The 18,624-nt window shown below is 41.4% G+C and overlaps 1 long non-coding RNA gene across 2 annotated transcripts in view; it reads right to left on the bottom strand.

Annotated features, from left to right (window-relative positions):
• Positions 1-225: 225 nt before the first annotated feature.
• LOC139076530 (uncharacterized) overlaps positions 226-18,624 on the bottom strand; it is a 32,313-nt gene continuing 13,914 nt past the window's right edge. Inside the window, exons 3-7 of one of the 2 annotated variants that reach the window (XR_011528250.1) lie at positions 14,048-14,197; positions 13,741-13,913; positions 11,955-12,502; positions 4,779-4,880; positions 226-2,246 (exon numbers count right to left, since the gene is read on the bottom strand). This is a non-coding gene — a long non-coding RNA (uncharacterized lncRNA). Of the gene's footprint in view, positions 2,247-4,778; positions 4,881-11,531; positions 12,503-13,740; positions 13,914-14,047; positions 14,198-18,624 lie in introns of those variants that run through there. The other variant, XR_011528249.1, reaches the window with a different exon arrangement.

The following is an 18,624-nucleotide window of genomic DNA, read 5'->3' as shown; positions in this document are numbered from 1 at the left end:
ATTGAGAAAAGAGTCGGATAATGCAATTTAATTTGACCCAATGTATTTTGATGTTTGCGCTATAGCTGTCATGTTTTAAAACGTTGGCTTGGTTTTCTGTAGATCCATTGAAGTCTAAGCTTTAAAAATAAATACCTACATACCCAAGAAACATTAAGGTGATTCTCCTTTGTAGCTGAGCTTTCTTCAATATCAACAGGAAACAGGGCAATGAAAGACCTTTAATTTGTTTTAATTTTTTATTAGTTTTACTTTTTATTTATCCTTTTAGAATTTTCTTTCAATTTCTGGATATTAGAATATAGCAATTTCTTTCAAATTTCATTATTTTAACTAGTGTTTGGTGACAGTTGTCAAAAGGATAAACACATAAACACTGAATTCCATTTTCTAAAGATTGCAAATACTTTAAAAGGGAGATTACTTTATAAATTGAAAATTTGTGACATTTTCTCCCAATTCTCTTATCCAAAATTGAGTCTCTCAAAAGACAGACAGCTAGCCTGTGAATTTCACAACCATTCTTTGTGACGCAAAGTCAGTTTGGTATTACCAGAGGAAGGCTTGTCACACATCGCACATCTGGGCCTTTAAGAAATCAATTTAAAGATGGTGGTTGAACAGATTGCCGCTGAATTTCATGACAATTGTTTTTCCAGATTTATTTTCCTTACTTGCAAAATGGGGGATCATTCAGCGGGCGATACTCCAAACATTCTTGCCTCTTCCAGTGTGAGTGCCCAGTATGTACCAAGTCAAACAAGAAGGTCAGCGAGGCTTAATGACTTCTTGTCACCTGCCCAGAGCAAAGAAGATGCATAAAGAGGATCTTAATGCAGCTGCTGACCCCAGAGACCCAAGTTTCATCCTGGACTCTGCTTCCTCTTCATTGACTGAGTCCACCTGCTCTGAGTCATTTTTGTGGTCCTTCCTTCTTTATTCTCAGGTCTCCTCCGTTAGACACTGCCTACTTTTGTTTGGCCAGTTTTCTGTCTATCCCCCAGTTACAGGACTTCAAATGCCCATCTTTCCTCCTTTTGGAACAAAGCTTTCTTAGATATTATAACTCAGTGAACTGGACTTTGCTCAACGCTTCTGGCACTTCTGGAGCAGAACACATCACACAAGGCTTGGTGATTCCCTCCCCTCACCCATGTTAGCAGAAGCTACTGAACTAGCGAGTCAACCCCTTGAGGTTAGAGACAACTCTTTCCCAATGTGCTTTGTCCTATACCATCTTCAAGGCAAACATGTTACACTCCTATGGCACCAACAGATACTAGCACAATTGCGAAAAACAACCAGGATATGCTACATGTTTAGAAGATGTTTCCATATTTCCTAATTCTTAAAAAAATATCCTATCCATTCCCTGTGCAGAATATTTCATTACACTCTGGCCAGAGATGGATGAGCCAAAATAAAAATTCACACTAACCTGGTCAAGGATGTAAGAAACCCATGAATTTCTCAGGTCTTCTTGGGAATATGACTGTAGTGGACCGAATGTTTGTGTCCCCTCAAAGTTCATATGTTGAAGCCCAAATCCCCAATGTGATGATATTTGGAGTTGGGACCTTTGCGAGGTGATTAGGTCATGAGGGTAGAGCCCTCATGAGTGGGATTAGTGCCCTTATAAAAAGAGACACAGAGAGATGATCTCTCTCTCTCTGTCCTGTGAGGACACAATGAGAAGACAGCCGTCTGCAAACTGGGAAGCCTCACTAAACATCCAATCTGCTGGCACCTTGATCTTGGACTTCCAGCCTCCAGAACTGTGAGAATAAATTTCTGTTGTTTAAGCCCCTAGTCAATGGTGTTCTGTTTATAGCAGCCCTGCCTAATGAGGACAATGACCCATACAACATATACACACATATTAGTTTCCTAGGGCTGCTGTAACGAATTACCACACAGTGCATGGCTTAAAAGACCAGAAACTTATTCCCTCACGGTTTACAAGCCCTGAAGTCCAAAGTCAAGGTGTCCACAGGGATGGTTTCCTCCGGAGGCTCTGAGGGAGAGTTTATTCCACATCTCTCTTCAGCTTCTAGTCGTTGCAGGTAGTTCTTGGCATTCCTTGGCTTATAGACACATCGCTCCAATCTTTGCCTCCACCTTCACATGGCCTTCTCCCTGTGTCTCTCCGTGTCCTCTCTTCTTCTTATAAAGATGCCAGTCATTGGGCTTAGGGCCCACCCTAAGTCCAGGATGGTTTTGTCTTCAGATCCTCAACTCAATTGCATCTGCAAAGACCCCATTTTCAAATTAGTTCAAATTGTGAGCTTCAAGTGGACATGAATTTTTCAGGGACAATACTCAATCCATTATACATACACACATACTATATTAGTCAGGGTTCTCAAAGAAACAGAACCAAAAGGCGATATATATATATACATATGAACAGGCATCATATGGTATTGGCCTGTGTGATTAAGGAGGCTGAGAAGTTCCACCATCTTCTGTCTCTAAGCCAGAGACCAGGAAAGACAGTGGTGTTGTTCCAAGGCCTCAGAGCCTTGAGACGATATATATTCCCATCTGGGTCTGAAAGCCTGAGAACAAGGAGTGCTGAGGGCAAGAGAAGAGCAGTGCCTCAGCTAAGCACTTAGGCAGAGTGAATCCAACTTTCCTCCACATTTTTGTCCTGTTCAGTCCCTCAGTGGATTGGATGGTGCCCACCCACTTTGGTGAGGGCAGGCAGCTTTACTCAGTTCACCAATTCAAGTAATATCCTCCCAGGAAGCACCCTCACAGACATACACAGAAGTGATGTGTAACCAGCCACCTGGGCATCCCTTGACCCAGGCAAGTTGACACATATAATTAACCATGACACACAGATATACGTATTGGATATATTTCTGTTGTTCCACATGTGTGGAGATTGAAAACCCATTTTTTTATTTGTTTCTTTCTTTTTTTATATATATAGTATTTCTTTTTTTATTATTATTTTTTAACGATTGGTGCCTGTGCTAATGTCTGTTGCCAATCTTTTTTTCTTTTTCTCCTTCTCTCCCAAGCCCCCCAGCACATAGTTGTGTATTCTAGCTGTGAGTGCCTCTGGTTGTGCTATGTGGGAATGCCACCTCAGCATGGCCTGATGAGCGGTGCCACATCCACACCCTGGATCCAAACCAGTGAAACCTGGGCCGCCAAAGCAGAGCACGTGAACTTAACCACTTGGCCATGAGGCCGGCCCCTGTTTCTTTTTAAAGGCATTTTGCTAGCATGGTGATAAAAACATCTCAAATACTTAAAGTTGAAGAAAACACTTCAACTGTTTTAATGGGTCTGATATTATATAGTATTACTTTATTTCTTGACACTATTTTCGGAATCTTATTTGGAATAAAGTGAGTAAAATTAAAAAGAGAGTTAACAGAATAAGTGGACGGCTCTGCTTATTGATTAAAATATAAAGTAGTCTATTAATAAGAGGCAACAATCTCATCAATTTCAAAAACACATTACTATTTGAAGCATATACAAATTTGAAAATTGCTTTAAGAATAGTTTAATATGCTATTGACCTTTTACTACTATAGAATCTGCATACAAGCTATGGGTTCTGTCAACTGCTATTCACGTATCGCTAGATTACTAGGAATCAATGGTTTTTTGAGATGTTTTGAGAGCAATGGTTCTTAAACGGGAGCAATTTTGTACCCCAGGTGACATTCAACAATGTCTGAAGACATTTCTTGGTTGTCACAACTTGAAGGAGAAGGCTGTTTTCTCCTGGTATCTTGTGGTAGAGAGCAGGGGTGTTGCTGAACACCCCACAATGCACAAGAGAGCCCCCTCAAAGAACTGCCTGGCCCCAAATGTCAACAGTTCCAAGGTCGAGAAACGATGTTCAGAGCTGTACTGAAGGATTCACACTGTTCCAACCTTCTCTTCATTCCTTTTATGACCAGTGCTATTTATTGTTGAGATCTCTGGCTATGAAACAAAGTACGAATTGCTCCCAAATGGTTGCACCTAAAACTTGAGCTTTATTCCCACCGTTAATTTAGCTGTTTTTATTCAAGAGAAGAACTCAAGCACACGGAACGCATACTGATCTTGACTTTTAAATGATCAGAACACTCAGTATGCACAGAAGGCCAGTCTTTGCGTTGCTCATTACTGAGTGTCTCCCCGTAGTTATATTCTAAGGAGAATCATATTATATACCTATTCAGGGGTTAAAGAGATCACAACGCCTCAGATTATGGAGTCCACCTTAGCTCCCTTCCTCCTTTCCCACTATTAGAACAGTGGCTACCAGCCTGCAGTGGTTTGGAGCCCCCAAACCGAAAGTAGATGAAGGATCCACTCCTTTGTCCCTGTTTGCCTGGAGACAAGTGACGTCATTGGACATAATGGCGTCACGATGTCATTTGAATAATGAGGACAATAACAGTATTTACCCGAAGTATTAGATTTTATCATGTCCGTTTTCATTTTGATCAACTGCAGTGCGTCATCTCCTCCACCCACTCCTCCTTCCCCTGCAGGGGGTGTCCTGCCCAAGCTCCATGGCCCAGAGGCCTCAGTGAGGTTCCCTTTGTTGACTGGAGCAGTAAAAAAGGGAAAAAATTCTAAAGTGCTTTCGTGTGTGTGTATGTGTGTGTGTGTGTCTGTGTGTGTGTGAGTGTGCGTGTGAGTGTGTGTGTGTGTATAATTACATTTGATACCTTCTCGGCAATCTTGTGAAGCAGAGAGATAAAGAACTGAGGCTTGGGTTTTGTCAATAAGGAAACTGGGCCTCATAGTCTTAAACTGACCTGTCCCAAATTGCTCAGGCAGCCCAGGCCTTTGCTTCCTGATTCCTAGTCCAGGTCTTGCTCTTGACCCCGTAACCTCATCGGTATTCCTGGGCCGGACACCTGCATGATATAAGGCAGTGATTTATTCAAGTCATATCTAAAAAGCTATGTCTGGCCAATAAACTCAGACACACCAGTTTCAAATAAATTCATATCCACTTGGAAGGTGTTTACCCAACAGAGCCAAAAGCTTAAAAATCTCAGCAGATAGAGCATCTCCCTGTAATCTAATCACTGTTTGTTTGACACTTCATGATGCATGTGAGTAATGAGTTGAGGACTTCAGCATCCTCTTTGATCATTTGTTCTTTTGCGGTTTCCATTTTATAACAAACCTGCCTCTGAGACAGGTAATATTAATTGCACATTGTTTTGTGTTTCTAATGTTTCGTTTCACTGACTCTTCTCTTTTTTCCCTCTTAGTTTGCAGATCCCTGCTGTTTTCAATATTTAACCGTTTCTTCATAGAGATCTTTTTAATCCAGTTTAATCTTTGGAAATGAATTGAAGTTGGCCAAATGGTCTGCTACAGTCGCGTCAGCATTTCTGCTTTCAGAGGTGTTTGTTGACTCAGTGGCAGGAATACAGCTTTTCCCACACAGTCTATTTGACACTTGTAAGTCCAGTCTGCATCAACTTCTATTGTGTTAAGCAAATAATCATACTGCTCTGAAATTCCACTCATTGTTAAAGCTAAAGCAACAGGATTTTCTCCAGTTCACCGCCAGCCAAACGTGTTGTTATCAGAAAACCCTCTCCAGATGAAAACTGAAAAGAATCCTATGACCCAGAAAAAAGATTAGCCTTCAGGAAGTCTTTGGGTTTTGCCATTTTTGTCAAGACATCCCCAGAGGGAATGGAAAATAATAAAGTAAAACCTATTTCTGGAATGAAGCCCATTTCAAAATAGAGTCTATGAACTTTCAAATTTGCAAGACACGGCTTCTCAAAATGAGAGGCACAAAACTGGGCTATGGCAAACCCGAAGGGACCAGAAGCAATTCAAAATAAGGGATTTAGTAACTTTTAATTGCTTCATTTTCAATTCAAACGGGAGTGTAAGTATTGATATTAAGCTATAGCTCAGTCGCACACCCCAATCAGCTAGTCTGCTGTGACACTCGGTCCTCGGAGATTCGTCATTACCCGGGATTTCTGTCATTTCAGATGAATTTGCCACCTTGTTGGAAACAACATGCTGTATTTCCCTGATCTTCTCTTTTTCTGTGCTTCTATCTGGGGAGACTGATTTTCATTACAGCCTTCCCACAAAAGCCTGGAGAGGAGACAAAACCAGTATCTTTCCTATTTGAAAAGGCATGGTGTGAAAAGGGTGTTCTAAAGGCATAGGCTATTTGTTTACCAGAAGGAAACTAAGCCTTCAGAATCCAAGATGGGATCTTAGTTAAAAACTGAAAAATCTGACTTACAAAAAATTAGAAAATAGATAAATAAAACTGGCTAATGAATTGCCAAGATTTTGGCACCAGCTGCTAGGATGTCAAGCCAATTCCAGAGATTGTGGGGTCCCTTGGACACCCTTCCAACTAGAGAGCTTTATTAAAACAGGAACAAGTGTGTGACCTTCTGGTCAATGACAGCTCCTGGTACTTCATGAACATGGGAGGCAGGCAGCACTAATGGCCTTCAGTTAGAATCACTAGGAAGAACTGAAATACTGCATATTGCTCAGTTTGTATATTGTTATCTATTGCTGCATAATAAATTACCCCAAAACTTAGTGGAATAAATAGCAACCACTTATTATCTCATTGTGGTAGCCAACTTCTAAGGTGGCCTACAGGGGTTCCTACCTCCTGGTTTTCATGTCCTTCTATGGTCCACTCCTACATGGGATATGAGTCACCTGTGTAACCAACAGGATATTGTGGAAAAGACAATGTGTGACTTCCAAGGCCAGGTCAAAAGGCACTGTGGTTTCCACCTTGCGCCCTCTCTTGGAGCACTCGCTCTGAGGAAAGCCAGCTGTCATATGGTGAGGACACTCAAGCAGTCTGTGGGGAGGTCCACAGAAAGAGAAACTGAGACTTCCTGCCCACGCTCCCTGAGGGACTGAGGCCTCCTTAACAGCCATCTTGGAAGCAAATCCTCCAGCCCAGTCAAGCCTTTAGATGATGAGGCCCCAGCTAACACCTTGACTGTGAGCACGTGAGAGGCCTTGAGCCAGAAACACTCAGCTAACCCATTCACGAGTCCCTGATTCACAGAAACTGAGAAAATAAATGCTTAATTTTTTAATCCACTAAATTTTTGGGTAATTTGTTATGCATCAATAAATAACTACTACTGTGGGCTGGGAGTTTGGGAGTGGCTTATCTGAGTGGTTCTGGCTCAAGGTTTCTTGCGAGGTTACAATTGAAATGTTGACCCATGTTGCCGTTATTTGAAGGCCTGACTAGGTCTGAAGGATTTGCTTTTGAGATGGCTCACTTACAGGGCTGGCCAGCTGACGCTGGCTGCTGGTAGGAAGCCTCAGCTCCTCTCCACAGTCTGCCTGAGCGTTCTCTTAACATAAAGCCTGGCTTCCCCAGAGCAAGTGGTCTGAGAAAGAGACCAAGGGGGAAGCAATGATGCCTTTTATGACGCAGCATCAAAAGACACATATTGTTAGGGCCAGCCCAGTGGGGCAGCAGTTAAGTTCGCACATTCCTCTTTGGCAGCCCAGGTTTGCTGGTTCAGATCCTGGGTGCAGACCTAGGCACTGCTTGTCAAGCCATGCTGTGACAGGCATCTCACATACAAAGAAGAGGAAGGTGGGCAAGGGTGTTAGCTCAGGGCCAGTCTTCCTAGCAAAAAGAGGAGGATTGGCAGCAAATGTTAGCTCAGGGTTAATCTTCCTGAAAAAAAAAAAAAGGGGGCCAGCCCTGTGCCCGAGTGGTTAAGTTCACACACTCCGCTGCGGCGGCCCAGAGTTTCACTGGTTTGAATCCTGGGTGCGGACATGGCACCACTCATCAGGCCACATTGAGGCAGCATCCACAATGTGTGGACATATGCCACAACTAGAAGGACCTGCAACTAAGATATACAATTATGTACCAGGGGGGATTTGGGAAGATAAAGCAGGAAAAAAAAAAAAAAGATTGGCCACAGTTGTTAGCTCAGGTGCCAATCTTTAAAAAAAAAAAAAATACATATTGTAATTTCTGTGACATTCTATTTGTTAAAACTAAGTTGTTAAGTCTGAGCCATATTCCAGGGAAGGGCATTTGAGCGCTACTTTTTGAAAGGAGTAATGTCAAAAAGTTTTGGGATGTAGTATAAAATCACCAGAGTCTGCCCTCTGACTACAAATTGTTAACCTTCCTCCAACATGCAAAATATACACACCACCTCTAACCCTCCCCCGAAATATCATTTGTTACAGCAGCAATGAGATTCACGTTGGAGGACCTTGGCATTAAATCAAATCGTGCTGTGAATGAAGCTCCCCAGCTGTGGTTCCTTGATGACGGCTCCTCTCTAACTGAAGAGCTGTCCACTGAAGAGACAAGGTACCTGTGCCATACACCTGCAGATAAGGGTGAGACGAGCTTAGGCGCCCAGTGTAAGTACTCCCTTTTAAAAATGGCGAAACAGGGGACACACAGGAGTCACTTGTCCATGGTAATTCTGAAATGTAGCAGAACACATGTTGGCAGTTCCTTGATTGGGAGACAAAGCCTGGGAACCATTCTCCACAGCTCATGATTCTGTCCTCTAAACTCCTGTTTTTCCCTCTGAATCATTCTTTCTTTTCCATGAAAGGCAGCTTGCCTTTTCAGCTGAACAGTTTACTCAGTCTACTTATTGCTGGTAGAAGTTCTGGGTTCCAAAGGCTTCTTTTCATTTCTACTGTTTCTGTCCCTTGTAGTTCAAGTAGACAATGTTATTTTGTTTTGTTTTGTTTTTGAGGAAGATTAGCCCTGAGCTAACATCTGTGCCCATCTTCCTCTACTTTATATGTGTGACACCTGCCACAGCATCGTTTGACAAACAGTGCATAGTTCAGCACCTGGGATCCAAACCGGCAAACCCCAGGCCACCGAAACAGAATGTGCAAAATTAACCACCGTGCCACCAGGCTGGTCCCTCAAGTAGACAGTGTTGTTGCCAATAAAATCCCCTTAAAAACTTTGCAGGTCTCCTATGATTCTTGTTGACATTCACTCCATTAGACAAAAGCCACAACCACAAATGTCTTTGAGATAAGCCTTTTGCTACCTTGGGCTTCTTCTGAGGCTGGAGAGAGATGATATTTTTTAAGATTTTCAGAAATCTTATTCTCTGAACAGTCCTGTGAGGTCCGTATTAGATATTAGATATTCCTGCAGTCTTAACAAAGGGGTTTACAGCCACACCCTTGGCTACTTCTTCACATCATGCTTTCCTGCCAGTGCTCTGAATTTGATCTTTGTCCTGGAGCCATTTTTAACTTTAGCAGCATTGGCTATCTAGAGGGTCTGGGATTTGCAAAACTAGCAATTCCTGTATCCTTTATGCTCCGTAGGCCTTCTGTTAGTTTATCTCTCTTCTTTTGCATTTTACCATAAGCAGCAAGTAGAAGCCAGGTGATCCCTTCAACAGACTGCCTAGAAATCTTATTAGCTAGATCCTCCCTCTCACTGGCTCCATTTTCTCCTTTCCACACTACTTTCATCGGTGCTGCTAACCTTTATGCTGCTACACAACAAGAATCTGTCTCTTGCAGTCTCTAATATCATTTTCCTCACTTTCTTTTAAGCCCTCACTTGCAGTCTTGTCAAAAGCCATCAGGCTTGCTTCTATTAACAATCACTTCAAAGCACTTTAAGCTTTCACTAAAATTCTTCTCAAAGTTCTTCCAGCTTTCCACTGAATGAGCAATTCCAAAACCAAGCCCACACTTTTCGTTTCTTGTTACAGCGGTATCCCACTTCCAGATACCAAATTCTGCATTAGTTAACTAGCTAGATGGTAAACTACCCTAAAACTTAGTGGCTTAAAATAAAAGTGATCATCGATTGTCTTTGATTTTCTGTGGATCAGGAATCTGAGAGCCCCATAGATGGGTAGGTTCTGGCTCAGCTCAAGCATAGTCTCTCACCTGCTCATAATCAAGATGTTGGCTGGGGCTACAGTCATCTGACGGCTGGACTGGGGCTGGAGGATCCACCGCCAAGATGGCTCACTTACATGGCTGGCAAATGGGTGCGGGCTGTTGGCAAGAGACCTCAGTCCCCTTTTAAAATAGCTCTTCAAAAGCTGAGAGATTACTCTTGCGACTTGGCTAGCGAACCAAGAGTGAGATCAAGGCAGAAGTGATACTGTCTTTTCTGACCTAGCCTCAGAAATTACCCACATTCTATTGTTAGAATCAAACCACTAAGTCAGGCCCATAGTCAAGGGGAAGAGAGTTAGTCTCCACCTTCTGAAGGAGGAGTGCCAAAGATTTTTGTGGACATATTTTAAAAGTACTACAGTATGTGTCTGAAATTCCAAGTAAATCAGGATTCCTGGGATACCTCCAGAACTGCCCAGAAATCTTCTAATATCCTCAACACACGGGATGAACAAGACCAGTATCCTTACAAAAAACTAAGGCATTAGGGCTATTTCAGTCCCACGTTAATCGAAAGTTCAAATGAGTAGAGTCAGGGCTGCAGAGTCAGCCTGGAAATTTGGACATGGGAGCTGGCTTTGCCCTTCAGCCTCAGAGCAGACTGACCAGAGCAGGTGTCTTGTCCTGGAAGAGTCAGGAGTGCTCACTTACCAGGTCAATGGCCTGGTCTTGCCGGCACTAAAGAAGAACACTGACCCATGGAGGAAAGGAAAATGGTTTGTAAAAGTTCATGAAATAAAATAATTCCCAAAACCTGGGAAGACGGAGAAGGTAGGTATGGCTTTTTGGGGTCTATACTTAAAGTTCTCTGTGTAATACCAATTAGTTTAAATATTGTGCTTTATAATTTCCAAAGCACATCCACATATATTCTTATGTTAATGTGCAGTATTTCTCGTGATACAGTAATAGTGGATTACCCAGTAATTTGATATTTGGGTTGGTTCTTGTTTGTATGGGTCAGAAGGAAAGAAATTCGAGTTCATCAATATTTTACGAAATTTTCACAATAAATGTGGACATTGGAAAACATCTGCAAATAGGGTAGTGTGCATTCACATTTGATAAATGATAGCTATTTCAATTCTACATACACGGAGTGTGGTCTTCAAGGAATCTGAAATCTCATCGATGAGGCAGCAGTATGTGCAGCTGTCTTTAATATAAAGCTAATTAACCATTGTCTTCATAACACAGGAACTAATAAAGTGCTATGAAAGCCTGAAATAGAGAAATATTCATTTTGGCCAATAGGATCAAGATAGCTCTCAGAAACCTCAATCTTGGATGATGAATAAAATTTTCTTTCAAGAGGAGAGAGAGAAGGACAACGTAGGTGAGAGAAATAAATTGAGCAAAAGATTTGGAGGTAGCTCTAAGCCCAAGGCGTGATGTAGAAAGTGCGAGCAGCCACAGGACTGGGATGTGAAATGGATGAGGCAGGTAGCTAGTGGTGAGGGATGAGATCCGAGTTAGGGTGAGACTAGGTTTGGGGTGGGCGTCACAAGGGCATGCTTCTGAACTGCCAACCAACCGGCCTAAGCTCCGTCTAATGCAAAGGGGAGTAGTGGCAGCCATTCAAGGACGGAAATGATGCAATCAGGTCTGTGTTTTCTGAACTATTATGAATCATTTTTTTCCCATTTTAATATTATATGTGCAACTTTCTTGATCTCAGAGGAAAATTAACATCTCCTGAACTTGCTGTGAGAACTTAGCATACTAACATGTGAGAACGTACGAAAAAGCAAAGTGCTAGAAGAGCTTTGAGCAAAACATAATGAAGAAAAATATTCGGAAATGCTTACAAGTGTGAAAAACTTTAAATCCTTCCACTTAATTATAATCACAATAAAAACAACACCGAAGAATCATGGGTCATTCTCTAATCCACACATAGTATGTAAAGAAGAAGACAATCACGGCTCCGGAGTCCCAGACAATCGCGGAACAGACTTTCTGAAGGATCTTTCATGACTCTCCTTGTAGAGTTCACTGCCCTTCCTCAGACATTTACAGAAGTGTTAACATACCTTATTAAACAAAAATAAGTCAGAAAAAACAAAAATGAACGTTTCTCATTTTCTCCTTTCATCTTCCTTTTTCTCCCAGACCAGGACCCACATGGAGCAGCTCTCCAAGCTTCCCAAAGGGGACAGCATGCTCGCCTGTGCCCAGCGTGGGATGGAGCGAAGACTTGGACCATCCTAGAAGCAACAGGGCTTTCTCAGAGTCTAAGATGCTGGAGCTCATGAAGTGATGCAAAGAATCTCCTTCTTGGAATGCTGCCCTTTTTTATTTATTTCTCTGATAGGGCTTAAATTTGAAAAGTAAATAAAGCAGAATTATCAAAAAATGGTCTCTTAATAGTTCTACTGAAGTTCAATTAGAACATGAAGCAGAAAATCCCAAGATCTAACTCATTTTTCAACCGGTGCTCCCAAGGGGTTTGTTGTTGAATGATTAATGGCTGGGCTGTGGGAGGTTATACAGAAGCGCTCTGAGATGAAGGGCATTGCAGTTGAGATAATCGGGCGAGTGAAGGGGCAGAAGCAGACAGTCTGGAAAGCAGGCCACAGTCCTAGAAAAATGAAAACATTTAAAGAGACAGAAAAACCTATGAGTTTAAGGCATGTAACCAAACACAGGATCTGATATAGCCTCTACTGATTATAAATAAGATGTGAAATGGGAGAATTACCCATTATTTTTTTTTAAGATTTTTATTATTATTTTTCCTTCTTTCCCCCAAAGCCCCCAAGTACATAGCTGTATATTTTAGTTGTGGGTCCTTCTAGCTGTGGCATGTGGGACACCACCTCAGCTGGCTTGATGAGCGGTGCCATGTCCGTGCTCAGGATCCAAACTGGCAAAACCCAGGGCCGCTGAAGCAGAGCACGCTAACTTAACCACTCAGCCACGGGGCTGGCCCCCCATTTTTTTTTTAATTACTGTTTTAATACACTCTGGTAAAAATGTAGATTTGGATATAAAATGTAAAATCTAGAAATAAAACAAGGAGAAGCATAATAAGAAGTTATTCTTATTTCTAAAAATTGCCTTCTGTTTTTTAATTGAAATTATATTCAAATCATTCATACTGTGTTTAAAATGCAATGAAAAAATATCCTCTGTGCATTCCCTACATCGAGTTTTAGTCGACTACATTAGAGTCAAAAATAAAACTTTTTAGAATAAATATTACCACGGGTTAAATTTAAATTTTTAAATCTATAGAAAGATGAAAATTTAGATTGTTGAGTCAATTACTTTGCCACTTCATAAATCTGCATTTTTGTGCTCTTCCATGTAGATGTGAGTTAAGAGTCATACGGGAGGAAAACTAGTGTGTGAGAAACTAGAGTAGTTCGCCTCGCTTCTCCTGGAGCCGGATATGGGATGGCCACTAAAAGACACACCGAAAAATAGGGGGAAAATGGGCCAAGGGAATTAAGGAATATTGAAGCAGCCATTTCTTCTGGCCTCTGCTCTGTGTTGATTACTGGAATAAAAGGGCCCTTTAAAAATATAGGATCCTCAGGGCCAGCTGTGGCATAGTCCTTATGTTTGCATGCTCCACTTCCACAGCGGGGGTTTGAGGGTTCGGTCCCAGGCATGGACCTACACAACCCCTCAGCCATGCTGTGGCTGCAACCCACATATAAAGTGGAGGAAGACTGGTAGCACAGATGTTAGCTCAGGGCTAATCTTCCTCAGCAAAAAAAAAAGAAAGAAAAAGAGAGAAAGAAAATTATATGTAGGATCCTTTTTTCCTCCCTTAGAGGATTTCATAAGAGGACAAAAGCAGACAAACGGTACCTGTGCTCCAGGAGCTTCTGGCTGCTTCCTCTTATCCATCCTGGGGACACTTTCCTTACCTCTGACAGATCTGTCTCTTTGGGGATTACATCAGCACCTTTAGACTGGCCTCAGGGACCTCCTAGGAAGCCCGTGAAGACGTTGAAACCACGACGCCCTCGCAGCCTGGTGTTCTGTGTGAAGAGAAGAGGTCCCTGAAGGCCAGTGGAGCATTTTGCTAATTTAGGGGTGGGGGGTGAATCCACGGCTTTCCAGGAGACAGTGGAAGAAAAACATCTAAGAGCCACGGAGCTCTGTCCCTGCCTACCTGTAAACTGTCGCCAGAGTGACGCTCGACTCTCTCACACTCCGGTGTCCTACGTTCTGGACCGTGTCCCGGCTCCTGGGCGGAGGGAGCCGGCTGACATCTGAGCTTCCGCTTGTTTGCCTCTGCACACCTGAGACGTGAGTTCTCTCACTGCAAACACAGATGGCACTGTTTCAAGCCGTCGCTTCCAGTGGAAGGTAGACGGGAAGGGGAATGAGGGAGAGAGCCAGGGACCGCGGGGTGTGAGAGGAACCCGTCGAGCTCAAAATGAAACCTGAGTGAAAACAGGTTTATGCTGGAAATTTTCTGAGGATCAGCCAACAGGGAGAAGCAATAATTACAGCAGATGTATTGCAAATATTTTCAGGCCAACAGGGCAACAGCAGCAGTTTTCTCTCTGAAGTGAGCTCCCTTTAAAGTCACCGGATATCGGAGTTATCTTCACCAGAGACCCACGGGATTCAACTATCGAACCTGGACTCTCTAATTTCTCCCAGAGAGGTCTTGCCACCTCCTGAGGGCACAGCACAAGGCACGGGAGCATGTTAGAAATACATGTGATAATTACGTTGGTAAACAAGACTCCGGAGGTGTCCTCCACGCCTTAGCTATGCAGATTGTCTAGAGAGTATTTTATATTTTATTGGATTTTAAAAGCAGCTTAGGGAACAGAAATAATGCTTAATGTTTACTACAATAGAAAAGGCAGAATGTAGAGAGAAGGGAGGAAAGGAAATGATTTGAATACATTACTGCAAAGCTGAACATATTACTGCAAAAACTGCAATATAATATGATATAACCAAATATTTGCTTTGAAATAGATAAGGACATGATTGATGCTATTCTGGTGCCTGGGAATATCTAAGGGAGTACTAAATACTCCTTTACGTGCATTCCAGGGATATAAAAGGTATGTTTCACTGGACATGACAATCTCATTCAGTCAGCTATCTTCCCCCAAAAAGTGTTCCTGAAGTTAGATTACAGGATAAGCCATAGGTGTCTTAAAATGAATTTTGTAGTTAATTGCTGAAATTCAAATCCCCATTAATATCATTCAGGTGATTTCTCCCAGGATGTTCTCTCTCGGATTAGCGGTACAGGACAAAGTCCACGGAAATACTGAAGAGTTACTGGATAAAGACAACAGCAGAGTACCTGAAAAGACCAGTTCCTGGTGAGCATCTTTCCTCCGTTTATTTGAGAAGCACACGTGGTGGTGTTTGCGACCAGAAATGCAGAAGGTGAAGCATTCAAGCAGCCATGAGCCAACAAATGCATGTTTGCAATTCTAAGTACGGCACTGAGAACAGATACCAGGATGGGGCGCATAAGGTGGCTTTATTTGAGCAGATTAGCTCTAGATGCGCAAGACATTCTCAAAAAGAGCAAAGAACTGAGGATATATTCAGGATACAATATATATTACTAAAAAGTGACAGGAAAGTCATAAGTATATAGATATTTCACAAGAGTGATAAACTCTTTCTTACTCCTACAACTCACCATTTAATCTTAATAAGACCAAGAGGAAAGAAAGCCAAATTCACTCAAACATAAATATCCAGGCATCTTTTCTTAATCTCCTCCACAGCAGCCCCAAGATAGCATAAAACTGTAAACAACGTCCCCTGATGTCAGCAGCAGTTATTCTAGAATGAATATAGTTGTCTTTTAACGGTCATGTTTTGAGAGTGACTTCATCTCCTACCGTCTCTTCCTCTGTCTATTCCTTCAACATGCCAAGCACACGCCCCACTGAGGGCCTTTGCACGTGCTATTTCCTCTGAATAGAACATTCTCTCTCCATACATCTACAGAATCCGCTTTTTCATCTCCTCAGGTGCTGCATTCATCTCTCTGATTAGAGCCTTTCTTGGGTCACTCAATAAAATTTAACTGCTCCTTCCCCCAAAAAATAACTTCTCCTGTCCCCCACAAAGCTCCCTTTCCTTCTTAACCTACTTTATTATTCTCCAAAGATTTGTTACCCCCTGGCAGACTGGATATTTGTTTATCATTTTTCTCTACCCAGTAAAATGTAAGCTCCATGAGGGGTGTCCATGGAGGGGTGTTCAGCACTGACTTCTCAGTTCCAGGAATACCTTCTTGCACGTGGTTGGTGCTCAGTAAATATTTGCTAACTAATTGAATGAAGACGTCTTGATCTAAACTCTACCAAGCTTCATGCTTTCTGCCCCTCTCCGCACCACTGGGAATGCGGTCATCTTTCTAGAGTACAGACCTGAGCATGTCATTCCCTTGTTTTAAAATCTCCAATAGCAAACAGAGAAATGAATAACTTAAGAGGCTCCCCACATAGGATAAAGCCTAAATCCCTTAAACGGGTTTACAAGGCTTTTAATGATCTGCCCTCTGGGCATATATCCAGATTTATTTTCCCACTACTTTACTCATCATGTACTAGAAACATGAATTTTGGAACGAAATTATTGAGCTCGAACTTTGGCTTTATCACCTACTATCTGTGTGTCTGTAACATTCCCTTGACTGTTTCATTTGTAAAGTGGCCATAATAATAGCACCCACCTCGTAGATTGTCTTTTGAGAAAATTAGGGAAAAAAAGAAAAACAATTAGATATTCACCCAGAGTGTGATCCAGCAAATCCATCCTTAGCGATTTACCAAAAAGAAATGAAAATGTAAGTTCACAAAAAGACTTGTATCAAAGACTCAAAACAGCTTTATTCATGTCAACCCCAAACTGGAAAGAGCCCGGATATCCATCATTAGGAAAGCACAGGAACCATGGGTGGTATGTCCACACATTGGAATACTACTGAGCAATGAAAAGGAATGAACTATTGACACAGGTGACATGGATGCATAAAAAGGCATTAGGCTGAGTAAAAGATGTGCTACATAAAAGAAAACATACTGTACTGATATCGAATTCTAGAGGAGGAGAAAAATCATCACTGGTGGAAGAAAACAAGATGTTTGTGTCTGAGAAAGTGGGTGAGGAATGACTGGGAAGAAAATTAAAGAAACATTGTGAGGCGATCGTGCTGTTCTGTATCTTGATATGGCATTGAGTTACGCAGGTGTAAGTATTGGCCAAAATTCAGAGGATGTGCACGTATAATTTCTGCATTGCATTTTATGTAAATCTTACAACAAAATAATATAAATAAATATTAAATTCTAATTCATGGTATGCATGCTTAAGTATTTAGGAGGAATTATGCTATCTGCAATTTATTTTAAATGTATCAAAAACATATAATGATGCCTGCAATTTACTTTGAAATACATCAAAACCATATGATGATTAATTGATGGGTAGAAGAATATAAAAATGGATAGACGTGATAAAGAAACTCTAGTTAAATTTAATGCTAGAATCCAGGTGGTGGGTATATGGATGTTCACCTAAAAATGCCTTCAACTTTGCTGTTATCTGGACATTTTCATAATAAAGTGTTGGGGGAAAGTACAAAAGATGTCTAGCAAAAATATTAACTTTGATTATCATTATGAAAAATGATTTTACTACTTATGTGTTTTCATAAAAGTAAACCCAAGCAAGTTTCTTTAGTTCTTTGAAACTCTGTATTACATATTTCCTCATAATTATCGACAGATTTACCCTACACAGGCACTAACCATATTTTTCTTCATTGGCCATTTTTATAGAACAGAAGTTAAATGAGCCCGGTCTTTTGCAATTAATTTTTATAGCAGCATTGATTAGATTTCTCCAAATAATTTATTTCTCACTTCATACCCTAGAAGGTAATCCCATTAAATATAGTAGTGTAACATTTTAAACCACACTGCCTGAGCTTCCCACTGAAAGATTTACATAGGTCTGAGACAAGAGCTGTTTCAGCCTAATGATCTGTATATAAAAACAGCAAAAATATAGAAGATAGGAATAATCAATCTATAAAATGTTATATATCTCCTAAGAGTTGTCTAAGTAATCAAAGATTTCCTGCTAAGGGTCATTATACATCGCCATGACTCCAGTTAACTAAACACTCAAAATGTATGTTTCTTGGGAATTGAACATTACCTCTGCACAGCTGGGATAGTAAATTATTTGGTGTGGGCCATTCGAATATACAGCCTAATTATCTAATTCAGTCAGTAAATAAAATCTAGCAATCGTCTGCAGCCTACAGGGTACCAGATAGACTCTCTGGGAAGTTATAGAGCCTTAGACACAGCCCTGAACCTTGGAGAGCCTGCATCAAAGACAGTTAAAGATTCAGTGCAAAAACGAAGAGGAAAACTCCACTCTAGCGGACCTTTCTGCCTTGGTGAGGGACAACGCAAAGATACAATGAAAAATAAACAGAATGTGGTGTCCTACGAAAATACAGCACACAGACAGAGAAAGTCAACTAAAGTACCTCTCCCTCAGGAATGCCAATTGTAAGGTACAAATGCAATTTTAAGTTGCTAATGAATTCACGGGTCAATAATTTCAATGTAATAGCTTAATACTGAGTTGAGAGAAAGGAAAATGAATAAATATCTTCTAATGCTGTTGACAGTTATTGAACACCTTTTTAGGCACTCTGTTAAATACTTTTCCACTAATAGT

The sequence above is a fragment of the Equus przewalskii genome, chromosome 16 (assembly GCF_037783145.1).
Source record: "Equus przewalskii isolate Varuska chromosome 16, EquPr2, whole genome shotgun sequence".
NCBI classification, from domain to species: Eukaryota; Metazoa; Chordata; class Mammalia; order Perissodactyla; family Equidae; genus Equus; species Equus przewalskii.
This window is presented reverse-complemented; position numbering and strand designations above follow the sequence as displayed.